Below are 15,330 nucleotides of genomic sequence, written 5' to 3'. Positions count from 1 at the left end.
GCAATGGAATGGAATGGAATGGAATGGAATGGAATGGAATGGAATGGAATGGAATGGAATCAACCCGAGTAGAATGGAATGGATTGGAATGGAATGGAATGGAATGGAATGGAATCGAATGGAATCGAATGGAATGGAGTGGAATGGAATGGAATGGAATGGAATGGAATGGAATCAACCCGAGGAGAACGGAATGGAATGGAATGGAATGGAATGGAATGGAATGGAATGGAATGGAATTCAATGGAATAGAATGGAATGGAATCGAATGGAATCGAATGGAGATAAATGGAATGGAATGGAATGGAATGGAATGGAATCAACCAGAGTAGAATGGAATGGATTGGAATGGAATGGAATGGAATGGAATGGAATGGAATGGAATCGAATGGAATGGAATGGAATGGAATGGAATGGAATGGAATGGAATGGAATGGAATGGAATGGAATCAGAGTAGAACGGAATGGAATGGAATGGAATGCAATGGAATGGAATTCTATGGAACAGAATGGAATGGAAGGGAATGGAATGGAATGGAATGGAATCGAATGGAATCAAATGGAATCGAACGGAATGGAATGGAGTAGAATGGAATCAACCCGAGTAGAACAGAATGGAATGGAATGGAATGGAATGGAATGGAATGGAATGGAATGGAATGGAATGGAATGGAATGGAATGGAATGGAATGGAATGGAATGGAATGGAATAGAATGGAATCAACCCGAGTAGAATGGAATGGATTGGAATGGAAAGGAATGGAATGGAATGGAATCGAATCGAGTGGAATGGAATGGAATGGAATGGAATCAATCCGAGTAGAATGGAATGGAATGGAATTCAATGTAACCGAAAGGAATTGATTCAACCCATGTGGAACGGAACAGGATGGGACGGGACGGGACGGGATGGGACGGGTCGGGATGGGACGGAATGGAACGGAACGGAATGGCATGGAATCAACCCGAGTAGAATGGAATGGAATGGAATGGAATGGAAAGGAAAGGAATAGAATAGAATAGAATGCAATTGAACCAACCCGCGTGGAACGGAATGGAACGTAACGGAAACGAGCGGAACGGAATGGAAAGGAATCAACCCGAGTAAAACGGAACGGGACGGGACGGGACGGGACGGGACGGGACGGAACGGAACGGAACCAAACTCAATGGAATCAACCCGAGTAGAACGGAATGGAGTAAATGGAAAGGAATGGAATGGAATGGAATGGAATGGAATGGAATGGAATGGAATGGAATGGAATGGAATGGAATCGAACGGAATCGAATGGAATAGAATGGAATATAATGGAATGGAATGGAGTGGAATGGAATGGAGTCAACCCGAGTAGAATGGAATGGATTGGAATGGAATGGAATGGAAAGTAATGGAATGGAATGGAATGGAATGGAATGGAATTGAATGGAATGGAATCAACTCGAGTAGAACTAAATGGAATGGAGAGGAATGGAATGGAATGGAATGGAATGGAATTCAATGGAGTAGAATGGAATGGAATAGAATGGAATGGAACGGAATGGAATAGAATGGAATGGAATGGAATGGAATGGAATGGAATGGAATCAACCCGACTACAACGGAATGGAATGGAATGGAATGGAATGGAATGGAATGGAATGGAATGGAATGGAATGGAATGGAATGGAATGGAATGGAATGGAAAGGAATCCACCCGAGTAGAATGGAATGGATTGGAATGGAATGGAAAGGAATGGAATGGAATCGAGTGGAATCGAATGGAATGGAATGGAATGGAATGGAATGGAATGGAATGGAATGGAATGGAATGGAATCAACCTGAGTAGAATGGAATGGATTGGAATGGAATGGAATGGAATGGAATCGAATGGAATCGAAAGAAATGGAATGGAATGGAATGGAATGATATGGAATGGAATGGAATCAACCCGAGTAGAACGGAATGGAATGGAATGGAATGGAATGTGATGGAATGGAATGGAATGGAATGGAATGGAATGGAATGGAATGGAATGGAATGGAATGGAATCAACACGAGTAGAATGGAATGGATTGGAATGGAATGGAATGGAATGGAATGGAATCGAATGGAATCGAATGGAATGGAGTGGAATGGAATGGAATGGAATGGAATGGAATGGAATGGAATCAACACGAGTAGAACGGAATGGAATGGAATGGAATGGAATGGAATGGAATGGAATGGAATGGAATGGAATGGAATGGAATGGAATTGAATGGAATGGAATGGAATGGAATTCAATGGAATAGAATGGAATGGAATCGAATGGAATCGAATGGAGATGAATGGAATGGAATGGAATGGAATGGAATGGAATCAACCAGAGTAGAATGGAATGTATTGGAATGGAATGGAATGGAATGGAATGGAATGGAATGGAATGGAATCGAACGGAATGGAATGGAATGGAATGGAATGGAATGGAATGGAATGGAATGGAATGGAATGGAATCAATCAGAGTAGAACGGAATGGAATGGAATGGAATGCAATGAAATGGAATTCAATGGAATAGAATGGAATGGAAGGGAATGGAATGGAATGGAATGGAATCGAATGGAATCAAATGGAATCGAACGGAATGGAATGGAATAGAATGGAATCAACCCGAGTAGAACAGAATGGAATGGAATGAAATGGAATAAAATGGAATGGAATGGAATGGAATGGAATGGAATGGAATGGAATAGAATGGAATCAACCCGAGTAGAATGGAATGGATTGGAATGGAATGGAATGGAATGGAATGGAATGGAATGGAATGGAATGGAATGGAATGGAATGGAATGGAATCAATCCGAGTAGAATGGAAAGGAATGGAATTCAATGTAACCGAAAGGAATTGATTCAACCCATGTGGAACGGAACGGGATGGGACGGGACGGGACGGGATGGGACGGGTCGGGATGAGACGGAATGGAACGGAACGGAATGGCATGGAATCAACCCGAGTAGAATGGAATGGAATGGAATGGAATGGAAAGGAAAGGAATAGAATAGAATAAAATGGAATTGAACCAACCCGCGTGGAACGGAATGGAACGTAACGGAAACGAGCGGAACGGAATGGAAAGGAATCAACCCGAGTAAAACGGCACGGGACGGGACGGGACGGGACGGGACGGGACGGAACGGAACGGAACCAAACTCAATGGAATCAACCCGAGTAGAACGGAATGGAGTAAATGGAAAGGAATGGAATGGAATGGAATGGAATGGAATGGAATGGAATGGAATGGAATGGAATCGAATGGAATGGAATGGAATGGAATGGAATGGAATGGAATGGAATGGAATGGAATGGAATGGAATGGAATGGAATGGAATCGAACGGAATCGAATGGAATAGAATGGAATATAATGGAATGGAATGGAATGGAATGGAATGGAGTCAACCCGAGTAGAATGGAATGGATTGGAATGGAATGGAATGGAAAGTAATGGAATGGAATGGAATGGAATGGAATGGAGTCAACCCGAGTAGAACTAAATGGAATGGAAAGGAATGGAATGGAATGGAATGGAATGGAATGGAATCAACCCGACTAGAACGGAATGGAAGGGAATGGAATGGAATGGAATGGAATGGAATGGAATGGAATGGAATGGAATCGAATGGAATGGAATGGAATGGAATGGAATGGAATGGAATGGAAAGGAATCCACCTGAGTAGAATGGAATGGATTGGAATGGAATGGAAAGGAATGGAATGGAATCGAGTGGAATCGAATGGAATGGAATGGAATGGAATGGAATGGAATGGAATGGAATGGAATGGAATCAACCTGAGTAGAATGAAATGGATTGGAATGGAATAGAATGGAATGGAATCGAATGGAATCGAAAGAAATGGAATGGAATGGAATGGAATGAAATGGAATGGAATGGAATCAACCCGAGTAGAACGGAATGGAATGGAATGGAATGGAATGGGATGGGATGGAATGGAATGGAATGGAATGGAATGGAATGGAATGGAATGGAATGGAATGGAATGGAATCAACCCGAGTAGAATGGAATGGATTGGAATGGAATGGAATGGAATGGAATGGAATCGAATGGAATCAACCCGAGTAGAACAGAATGGAATGGAATGGAATGGAATGGAATGGAATGGAATGGAATGGAATGGAATGGAATGGAATGGAATCGAATGGAATGGAATGGAATGGAATGGAAAGGAATGGAATGGAATGGAATGAAATGGAATGGAATGGAATGGAATGGAATGAAATGGAATGGAATGGAATGGAATGGAATGGAATGGAATGGAATGGAATGGAATAGAATGGAATCAACCCGAGTAGAATGGAATGGATTGGAATGGAAAGGAATGGAATGGAATGGAATGGAATCAATCCGAGTAGAATGGAAAGGAATGGAATTCAATGTAACCGAAAGGAATTGATTCAACCCATGCGGAACGGAACGGGATGGGAAGGGACGGGACGGGATGGGACGGGTCGGGATGAGACGGAATGGAACGGAACGGAATGGCATGGAATCAACCCGAGTAGAATGGAATGGAATGGAATGGAATGGAAAGGAAAGGAATAGAATAGAATAGAATGGAATTGAACCAACCTGCGTGTAACGGAATGGAACGTAACGGAAACGAGCGGAACGGAATGGAAAGGAATCAACCCGAGTAAAACGGCACGGGACGGGACGGGACGGGACGGGACGGGACGGAACGGAACGGAACCAAACTCAATGGAATCAACCCGAGTAGAACGGAATGGAGTAAATGGAAAGGAATGGAATGGAATGGAATGGAATGGAATGGAATGGAATGGAATGGAATGGAATGGAATGGAATCGAATGGAATGGAATGGAATCGAATGGAATGGAATGGAATGGAATGGAATGGAATGGAATGGAATGGAATGGAATCGAACGGAATCGAATGGAATAGAATGGAATATAATGGAGTGGAATGGAATGGAATGGAATGGAGTCAACCCGAGTAGAATGGAATGGATTGGAATGGAATGGAATGGAAAGTAATGGAATGGAATGGAATGGAATGGAATGGAGTCAACCCGAGTAGAACTAAATGGAATGGAAAGGAATGGAATGGAATGGAATGGAATGGAATGGAATGGAATGGAATCAACCCGACTAGAACGGAATGGAATGGAATGGAATGGAATGGAATGGAATGGAATGGAATGGAATGGAATGGAATGGAATGGAATCGAATGGAATGGAATGGAATGGAATGGAATGGAATGGAATGGAATGGAATGGAAAGGAATCCACCTGAGTAGAATGGAATGGATTGGAATGGAATGGAAAGGAATGGAATGGAATCGAGTGGAATCGAATGGAATGGAATGGAATGGAATGGAATGGAATGGAATGGAATGGAATGGAATGGAATGGAATCAACCTGAGTAGAATGGAATGGATTGGAATGGAATGGAATGGAATGGAATCGAATGGAATCGAAAGAAATGGAATGGAATGGAATGGAATGAAATGGAATGGAATGGAATCAACCCGAGTAGAACGGAATGGAATGGAATGGAATGGAATGGGATGGAATGGAATGGAATGGAATGGAATGGAATGGAATGGAATGGAATGGAATGGAATGGAATCAACCCGAGTAGAATGGAATGGATTGGAATGGAATGGAATGGAATGGAATGGAATCGAATGGAATCGAATGGAATGGAGTGGAATGGAATGGAATGGAATGGAATGGAATGGAATGGAATGGAATGGAATGGAATGGAGTCAACCCGAGTAGAATGGAATGGATTGGAATGGAATGGAATGGAAAGTAATGGAATGGAATGGAATGGAATGGAATGGTATGGAATGGAATGGAGTCAACCCGAGTAGAACTAAGTGGAATGGAAAGGAATGGAATGGAATGGAATGGAATGGAATGGAATTCAATGGAGTAGAATGGAATGGAATAGAATGGAATGAAATGGAATGGAATGGAATGGAATGGAATGGAATGGAATGGAATGGAATGGAATCAACCCGACTAGAACGGAATGGAATGGAATGGAATGGAATGGAATGGAATGGAATGGAATGGAATGGAATGGAATCGAATGGAATGGAATGGAATGGAATGGAATGGAATGGAATGGAATGGAATGGAATGGAATGGAATGGAATGGAATGGAATGGAATGGAATTCAATGGAGTAGAATGGAATGGAATAGAATGGAATGAAATGGAATGGAATGGAATGGAATGGAATGGAATGGAATGGAATGGAATGGAATCAACCCGACTAGAACGGAATGGAATGGAATGGAATGGAATGGAATGGAATGGAATGGAATGGAATGGAATCGAATGGAATGGAATGGAATGGAATGGAATGGAATGGAATGGAATGGAATGGAATGGAAAGGAATCCACCCGAGTAGAATGGAATGGATTGGAATGGAATGGAAAGGAATGGAATGGAATCGAGTGGAATCGAATGGAATGGAATGGAATGGAATGGAATGGAATGGAATGGAATGGAATGGAATGGAATGGAATTCAATGGAGTAGAATGGAATGGAATAGAATGGAATGAAATGGAATGGAATGGAATGGAATGGAATGGAATGGAATGGAATGGAATGGAATGGAATCAACCCGACTAGAACGGAATGGAATGGAATGGAATGGAATGGAATGGAATGGAATGGAATGGAATGGAATGGAATGGAATGGAATGGAATTAAATTCAATGGAATAGAATGGAATGGAATCGAATGGAATCGAATGGAGACGAATGGAATGGAATGGAATGGAATGGAATGGAATGGAATCAACCAGAGTAGAATGGAATGTATTGGAATGGAATGGAATGGAATGGAATGGAATGGAATGGAATGGAATCGAGTGGAATGGAATGGAATGGAATGGAATGGAATGGAATGGAATGGAATGGAATGGAATGGAATGGAATGGAATCAATCAGAGTAGAACGGAATGGAATGGAATGGAATGGAATGCAATGGAATTCAATGGAATAGAATGGAATGGAAGGGAATGGAATGGAAGGGAATGGAATGGAATGGAATGGAATCGAATGGAATCAAATGGAATCGAACGGAATGGAATGGAATAGAATGGAATCAACCCGGGTAGAACAGAATGGAATGGAATGGAATGGAATGGAATGGAATGGAATGGAATGGAATGGAATGGAATGGAATGGAATGGAATGGAATGGAATGGAATGGAATAGAATGGAATCAACCCGAGTAGAATGGAATGCATTGGAATGGAAAGGAATGGAATGGAATGGAATCGAATGGAATGGAATGGAATGGAATGGAATGGAATGAAATGGAATGGAATGGAATGGAATGGAATGGAATGGAATGGAATGGAATAGAATGGAATCAACCCGAGTAGAATGGAATGGATTGGAATGGAATGGAATGGAATTCAATGGAATAGAATGGAATGGAAGGGAATGGAATGGAATGGAATGGAATCGAATGGAATCAAATGGAATCGAACGGAATGGAATGGAATAGAATGGAATCAACCCGAGTAGAACGGAATGGAATGGAATGGAATGGAATGGAATGGAATGGAATGGAATGGAATGGAATGGAATGGAATGGAATGGAATGGAATAGAATGGAATCAACCCGAGTAGAATGGAATGGAATGGAATGGAATGGAATGGAATGGAATGGAATGGAATGGAATGGAATGAAATGGAATGGAATGGAATGGAATGGAATGGAATGGAATGGAATGGAATGAAATGGAATGGAATGGAATGGAATGGAATGGAATGGAATGGAATGGAATGGAATGGAATGGAATGGAATGGAATAGAATGGAATCAAACCGAGTAGAATGGAATGGATTGGAATGGAATGGAATGGAATTCAATGGAATAGAATGTAATGGAAGGGAATGGAATGGAATGGAATGGAATCGAATGGAATCAGATGGAATCGAACGGAATGGAATGGAATAGAATGGAATCAACCCGAGTAGAACGGAATGGAATGGAATGGAATGGAATGGAATGGAATGGAATGGAATGGAATGGAATGGAATGAAATGGAATGGAATGGAATGGAATGGAATGGAATGGAATGGAATGGAATAGAATGGAATCAACCCGAGTAGAATGGAATGGATTGGAATGGAATGGAATGGAATGGAATGGAATGGAATCAATCCGAGTAAAAAGGAATGGAATGGAATGGAATGGAATGGAATCAACCCGAGTAGAACGGAATGGAATGGAATGGAATGGAATGGAATGGAATGGAATGGAATGGAATGGAATGGAATGGAATGGAATTCTATGGAATGGAATGGAATGGAATCGAATGGAATCGAATGGAGACGAATGGAATGGAATGGAATGGAATGGAATGGAATCAACCAGAGTAGAATGGAATGTATTGGAATGGAATGGAATGGAATGGAATGGAATGGAATGGAATGGAATGGAATGGAATGGAATCGAATGGAATGGAATGGAATGGAATCAATCAGAGTAGAACGGAATGGAATGGAATGGAACGGAATGGAATGGAATGGAATTCAATGGAATAGAATGGAATGGAAGGGAGTGGAATGGAATGGAATGGAATCGAATGGAATCAAATGGAATCGAACGGAATGGAATGGAATAGAATGGAATCAACCCGAGTAGAACGGAATGGAATGGAATGGAATGGAATGGAATGGAATGGAATGGAATGGAATGGAATCAGTCCGAGTAGAATGGAATGGAATGGAATTCAATGTAACCGAAAGGAATTGAATCAACCCATGAGGAACGGAACGGAATGGGACGGGAAGGGACGGGATGGGACGGGTCGGAATGGGACGGAATGGAACGGAATGGAACGGCATGGAATCAACCCGAGTAGAATGGAATGGAATGGAAAGGAATAGAATAGAATAGAATGGAATTGAACCAACCCGCGTGGAACGGAATGGAACGGAATGGAAACGAGCGGAACGGAATGCAAAGGAATCAACCCGAGTAAAACGGAACGGGACGGGACGGGACGGGACGGGACGGAACGGAACGGAACCAAACTCAATGGAATCAACCCGAGTAGAACGGAATGGAATAAATGGAAAGGAATGGAATGGAATGGAATGGAATGGAATGGAATGGAATGGAATGGAATGGAGTGGAATGGAATGGAATGGAATGGAATGGAATGGAATGGAATGGAATGGAGTGGAATGGAATGGAATGGAATGGAATGGAATGGAATGGAAATCAACCCGAGTAGAACGGAATGGAATGGAAAGGAATGAAATGGAATGGAATGGAATGGAATGGAATGGAATGGAATGGAATGGAATGAGCCCGAGTGGAATGGAATGGAATGGAATGGAATGGAATGGAATGGAATCGAATGGAATGCTCAACCCGAGTGGAATGGAATGGAATGGAATGGAATGGAATGGAATGGAATGGAATGGAATGGAATGGAGTGGAATCAACCCGAGTAGAACGGAATGGAATGGAATGGAATGGAATGGAATGGAATGGAATGGAATGGAATGGAATGGAATTCAATGGAATAGAATGGAATGGAATGGAATGGAATAAAATGAAATGGAATGGAATGGAATCGAATGGAATAGAATGGAATCGAATGGAATGGAATGGAATAGAATGGAAAGGAATGGAATGGAATGGAGTGGAATCAACCCGAGTAGAACAGAATGGAATGGAATGGAATGGAATGGAATGGAATGGAATGGAATCGAATGGAATAGAATGGAATGGAATGGAATGGAATGGAATGAACCCAAGTAGAATGGAATGGATTGGAATGGAATGGAATGGAATGGAATGGAATCGAATCGAATGGAACGCAATGGAATGGAATGGAATGGAATGGAATGGAATGGAATGGAATTAACCCGAGTAGAATGGAATGGATTGGAATGGACTGGAATGGAATGGAATGGAATGCAATCAATCCGAGTAGAATGGAATGGAATGGAATGGAATAGAATTCAATGTAATAGAATGGAATTGAATCAACCCGCGTGTAACGGAATGGAATGGAACGGAAAGGAACGGTTTGGAATGGAACGGAATCAACCCGATCAGAACGGAACGGAATGGAACGGAACGGAACGGCATGGAATCAACCCGAGTAAAATGGAATGGAATGGAATGGAATGGAATGGAATGGAATGGAATGGAATAGAATAGAATGGAATTGAATCAACCCGCGTGGAACTGAATGGAAGGGAACGGAAAGGAACGGAACGGAGTGGAATGGAATCAACCCGAGTACAACGGCACGGGACGCGACGGGACGGGACGGGACGGGACGGGACGGAACTCAATGGATTCAAGCCGAGTAGAACGGAATGGAATAGAATGGAATGGAATGGAATGGAATGGAATGGAATGGAATGGAATGGAATGGAATGGAATGGAATGGAATGGAAATCAACCTGAGTAGAACGGAATGGAATGGAATGGAATGGAATGGAATGGAATGGAATGGAATGAACCCGAGTGGAATGGAATGGAATGGAATGGAATGGAATGATGAATCCGAGTAGAATGGAACGGTTTGGAATGAAATGGAATGGAATGGAATGGAATGGAATCGAATGGAATGGAATGGAATGGAATGGAATGGAATGGAATGGAATGGAATGGAATGGAATGGAATCAACCCGAGTAGAAAGGAATGGGTTGGAATGGAAAGGAATGGAATGGAATGGAATGGAATGGAATGGAATGGAATGGAATGGAATGGAGTGGAATAAACCCGAGTAGAACGGAATGGAGAGGAATGGAATGGAATGGAATGGAATGGAATGGAATGGAATGGAATTTAACGGAATGGAATGGAATGGAATGGAATGGAATGGAATGGAATGGAATGGAATGGAATGGAATGGAATGGAATGGAATCAACCCGAGTAGAACTAAATGGAAAGGAAAGGAATGGAATGGAATGGAATGGAATGAAATGGAATTCAATGGAGTAGAATGGAATGGAATAGAATGGAATGGAATGGAATGGAATGGAATGGAATGGAATGGAATGGAATGGAATGGAATGGAATGGAATGGAATCAACCCGACTAGAACGGAATGGAATGGAATGGAATGGAATGGAATGGAATGGAATGGAATGGAATGGAATGGAATGGAATGGAATCCACCCGAGTAGAATGGAATGGATTGGAATGGAATGGAAAGGAATGGAATGGAATCGAGTGGAATCGAATGGAATGAAATGGAATGGAATGGAATGGAATGGAATGGAATGGAATGGAATCAACCTGAGTAGAATGGAATGGATTGGAATGGAATGGAATGGAATGGAATCGAATGGAATCGAAAGAAATGGAATGGAATGGAATGGAATGAAATGGAATGGAATGGAATCAACCCGAGTAGAACGGAATGGAATGGAATGGAATGGAATGGGATGGAATGGAATCGAATGATATCGAATGGAATCGAATGGAATGGAATTGAATAGAATGGAATAAACCCGAGTGGAACGGAATGGAACGGAATGAAATGGAATGGAATGGAATGGAATGGAATGGAATGGAATGGAAATCAACCTGAGTAGAACGGAATGGAATGGAATGGAATGGAATGGAATGGAATGGAATGGAATGGAAAGAACCCGAGTGGAATGGAATGGAATGGAATGGAATGGAATGATGAACCCGAGTAGAATGGAATGGTTTGGAATGAAATGGAATGGAATGGAATGGAATGGAATCGAATGGAATCGAATGGAATGGAATGGAATGGAATGGAATGGAATGGAATGGAATGGAATGGAATGGAATCAACCCGAGCAGAACGGAATGGGTTGGAATGGAAAGGAAAGAATTGGAATGGAATGGAATGGAATGGAATGGAATGGAATGGAATGGAGTGGAATCAAACCGATTAGAACGGAATGGAATGGAATGGAATGGAATGGAATGGAATGGAATGGAATGGAATGGAATAGAAAGGAATGGAATGGAATGGAATGGAATGGAATGGAATGGAATGGAATCAACCCGAGTAGAATGGAATGGATTGGAATGGAATGGAATGGAATGGAATGGAATCGAATGGAATGGAATGGAATCGAATGGAATGGAATGGAATGGAATGGAATGGAATGGAATGGAATGGAATGGAATCAAACGGAATCGAATGGAATAGAATGCAATATAATGGAATGGAATGGAATGGAATGGAGTCAACCCGAGTAGAATGGAATGGATTGGAATGGAATGGAATGGAAAGTAATGGAATGGAATGGAATGGAATGGAATGGAATGGAATGGAATGGAATCAACCCGAGTAGAACTAAATGGAATGGAAAGGAACGGAATGGAATGGAATGGAATGCAATGGAATGGAATGGAATGGAATGGAATGGAATGGAATGGAATGGAATGGAATGGAATGGAATAGAATGGAATCAACCCGACTAGAACGGAATGGAATGGAATGGAATGGAATGGAATGGAATGGAATGGAATGGAATGGAATGGTATGGAATGGAATGGAATGGAATGGAGTGGAATCAACCCGAGTAGAATGGAATGGAAAGGAATGGAATGGAATGGAATGGAATGGAATGGAATGGAATGGAATGGAATGGAATGGAATTTAATGGAATGGAATGGAATCGAAAGGAATGGAATGGAATGGAATGGAATGGAATGGAATGGAATGGAATGGAATGGAATCAACCCGTGTAGAATGGAATTGATTGGAATGGAATGGAATGGAATGGAATGGAATGGAATGGAATGGAATCGAATGGAATCGAATGGAATCGAATGGAATCGAATGGAATGGAATGGAATCTAACGGAATCGAATGGAATGGAATGGAATATAATGGAATGGAATGGAATGGAATGGAATGGAATGGAATGGAATGGAGTCAACCCGAGTAGAATGGAATGGATTGGAATGGAATGGAATGGAAAGTAATGGAATGGAATGGTATGGAATGGAATGGAATGGAAAGGAATGGAATGGAATGGAATGGAATCAACCAGAGTAGAACTAAATGGAATGGAAAGGAATGGAATGGAATGGAATAGAATGGAATGGAATGGAATTCAATGGAGTAGAATGGAATGGAATAGAATGGAATGGAATGGAATGGAATGGAATGGAATAGAATGGAATCAACCCGACTAGAACGGAATGGAATGGAATGGAATGGAATGGAATCGAATGGAATGGAATGGAATGGAATGGAATGGAATGGAATGGAATGGAATGGAATGGAGTGGAGTGGAATGGAATGGAATGGAATGGAATGAAACTGAATGGAATGGAATGGAATGGAATGGAATGGAATGGAATGGAATGGAATGGAATCAACCCGAGTAGAATGGAATGGAATGGAATGGAATGGAATGGAATGGAATGGAATGGAATGGAATGGAATGGAATCAATCCGAGTAGAATGGAATGGAATGGAGTTCAATGTAACCAAAAGGAATTGAATCAACCCATGTGGAATGGAACGGGATGGGACGGGATGGGACGGCATGGGACGGGTCGGGATGGGACGGAATGGAACGGAAAGGAATGGCATGGAATCAACCCGAGTAGAATGGAATGGAATGGAATGGAATGGAAGGGAAAGGAATAGAATAGAATAGAATGGAATTGAACCAACCCGCGTGGAACGGAATGGAACGTAACGGAAACGAGCGGAACGGAATGGAAAGGAATCAACCCGAGTAAAACAGCACGGGACGGGACGGGACGGGACGGAACGGAACGGAACCAAACTCAATGGAATCAACCCGAGTAGAACGGAATGGAGTAAATGGAAAGGAATGGAATGGAATGGAATGGAATGGAATGGAATGGAATGGAATGGAATGGAATGGAAAGGAATGGAATGGAATGGAAATCAAACCGAGTAGAACGGAATGGAATGGAATGGAAATCAAACCGAGTAGAAAGGAATGGAATGGAATGGAATGGAATGGAATGGAATGGAATGGAATGGAATGGAATGGAATGAGCCCGAGTGGAATGGAATGGAATGGAATGGAATGGAATGGAATGGAATTGAATGGAATGGAATGGAATGATCAACCCGAGTGGAATGGAATGGAATGGAATGGAATGGAATGGAATGGAATGGAATGGAGTGGAATCAACCCGAGTAGAACGGAATGGAATGGAATGGAATGGAATGGAATGGAATGGAATGGAATTCAATGGAATAGAATGGAATGGAATGGAATGGAATAAAATGAAATGGAATGGAATGGAATCGAATGGAATAGAATGGAATTGAATGGAATGGAATGGAATAGAATGGAATGGAATGGAATAGAATGGAGTGGAATCAACCCGAGTAGAACAGAATGGAATCGAATGGAATGGAATGGAATGGAATGGAATGGAATGGAATGGAATGGAATGAAATGGAATGGAATGGAATGGAAAGTAATGTAATGGAATGGAATGGAATGGAAAGGAATGGAATGGAATGGAATGGAATGGAATCAACCCGAGTAGAACTAAATGGAAAGGAAAGGAATGGAATGGAATGGAATTGAATGGAATGGAATGGAATTCAATGGAGGAGAATGGAATGGAATAGAATGGAATGGAATGGAATGGAATGGAATGGAATGGAATGGAATGGAATGGAATGGAATGGAATAGAATGGAATCAACCCGACTAGAACGGAATGGAATGGAATGGAATGGAATGGAATGGAATGGAATCGAATGGAATGGAATGGAATGGAATGGAAGGGAATGGAATGGAATGGAATGGAATGGAAAGGAATCCACCCGAGTAGAATGGAATGGATTGGAATGGAATGGAAAGGAATGGAATGGAATCGAATGGAATGGAATGGAATGGAATGGAATGGAATGGAATGGAATGGAATGGAATGGAATTGAATGGAACGGAATGGAATTCAATGGAGGAGAATGGAATGGAATGGAATGGAATGGAATGGAATGGAATGGAATGGAATGGAATGGAATGGAATGGAATGGAATGGAATGGAATAGAATGGAATCAACCCGACTAGAACGGAATGGAATTGAATGGAATGGAATGGAATGGAATGGAATGGAATGGAATGGAATGGAATGGAATGGAATGGAATGGAATGGAATGGAATGGAATAGAATGGAATCAACCCGAGTAGAATGGAATGGATTGGAATGGAAAGGAATGGAATGGAATGGAATGAAATGGAATGGAATGGAATGGAATCAATCCGAGTAGAATGGAATGGAATGGAATTCAATGTAACCGAAAGGAATTGAATCAACCCATGTGGAACGGAACGGGATGG

Source organism: Gorilla gorilla, chromosome 13, assembly GCF_029281585.2.
Source record: "Gorilla gorilla gorilla isolate KB3781 chromosome 13, NHGRI_mGorGor1-v2.1_pri, whole genome shotgun sequence".
Lineage (NCBI taxonomy): Eukaryota > Metazoa > Chordata > Mammalia > Primates > Hominidae > Gorilla > Gorilla gorilla.
The sequence above is the reverse complement of the archived record's forward strand: the minus strand, read 5'-3'. Positions refer to the sequence as shown.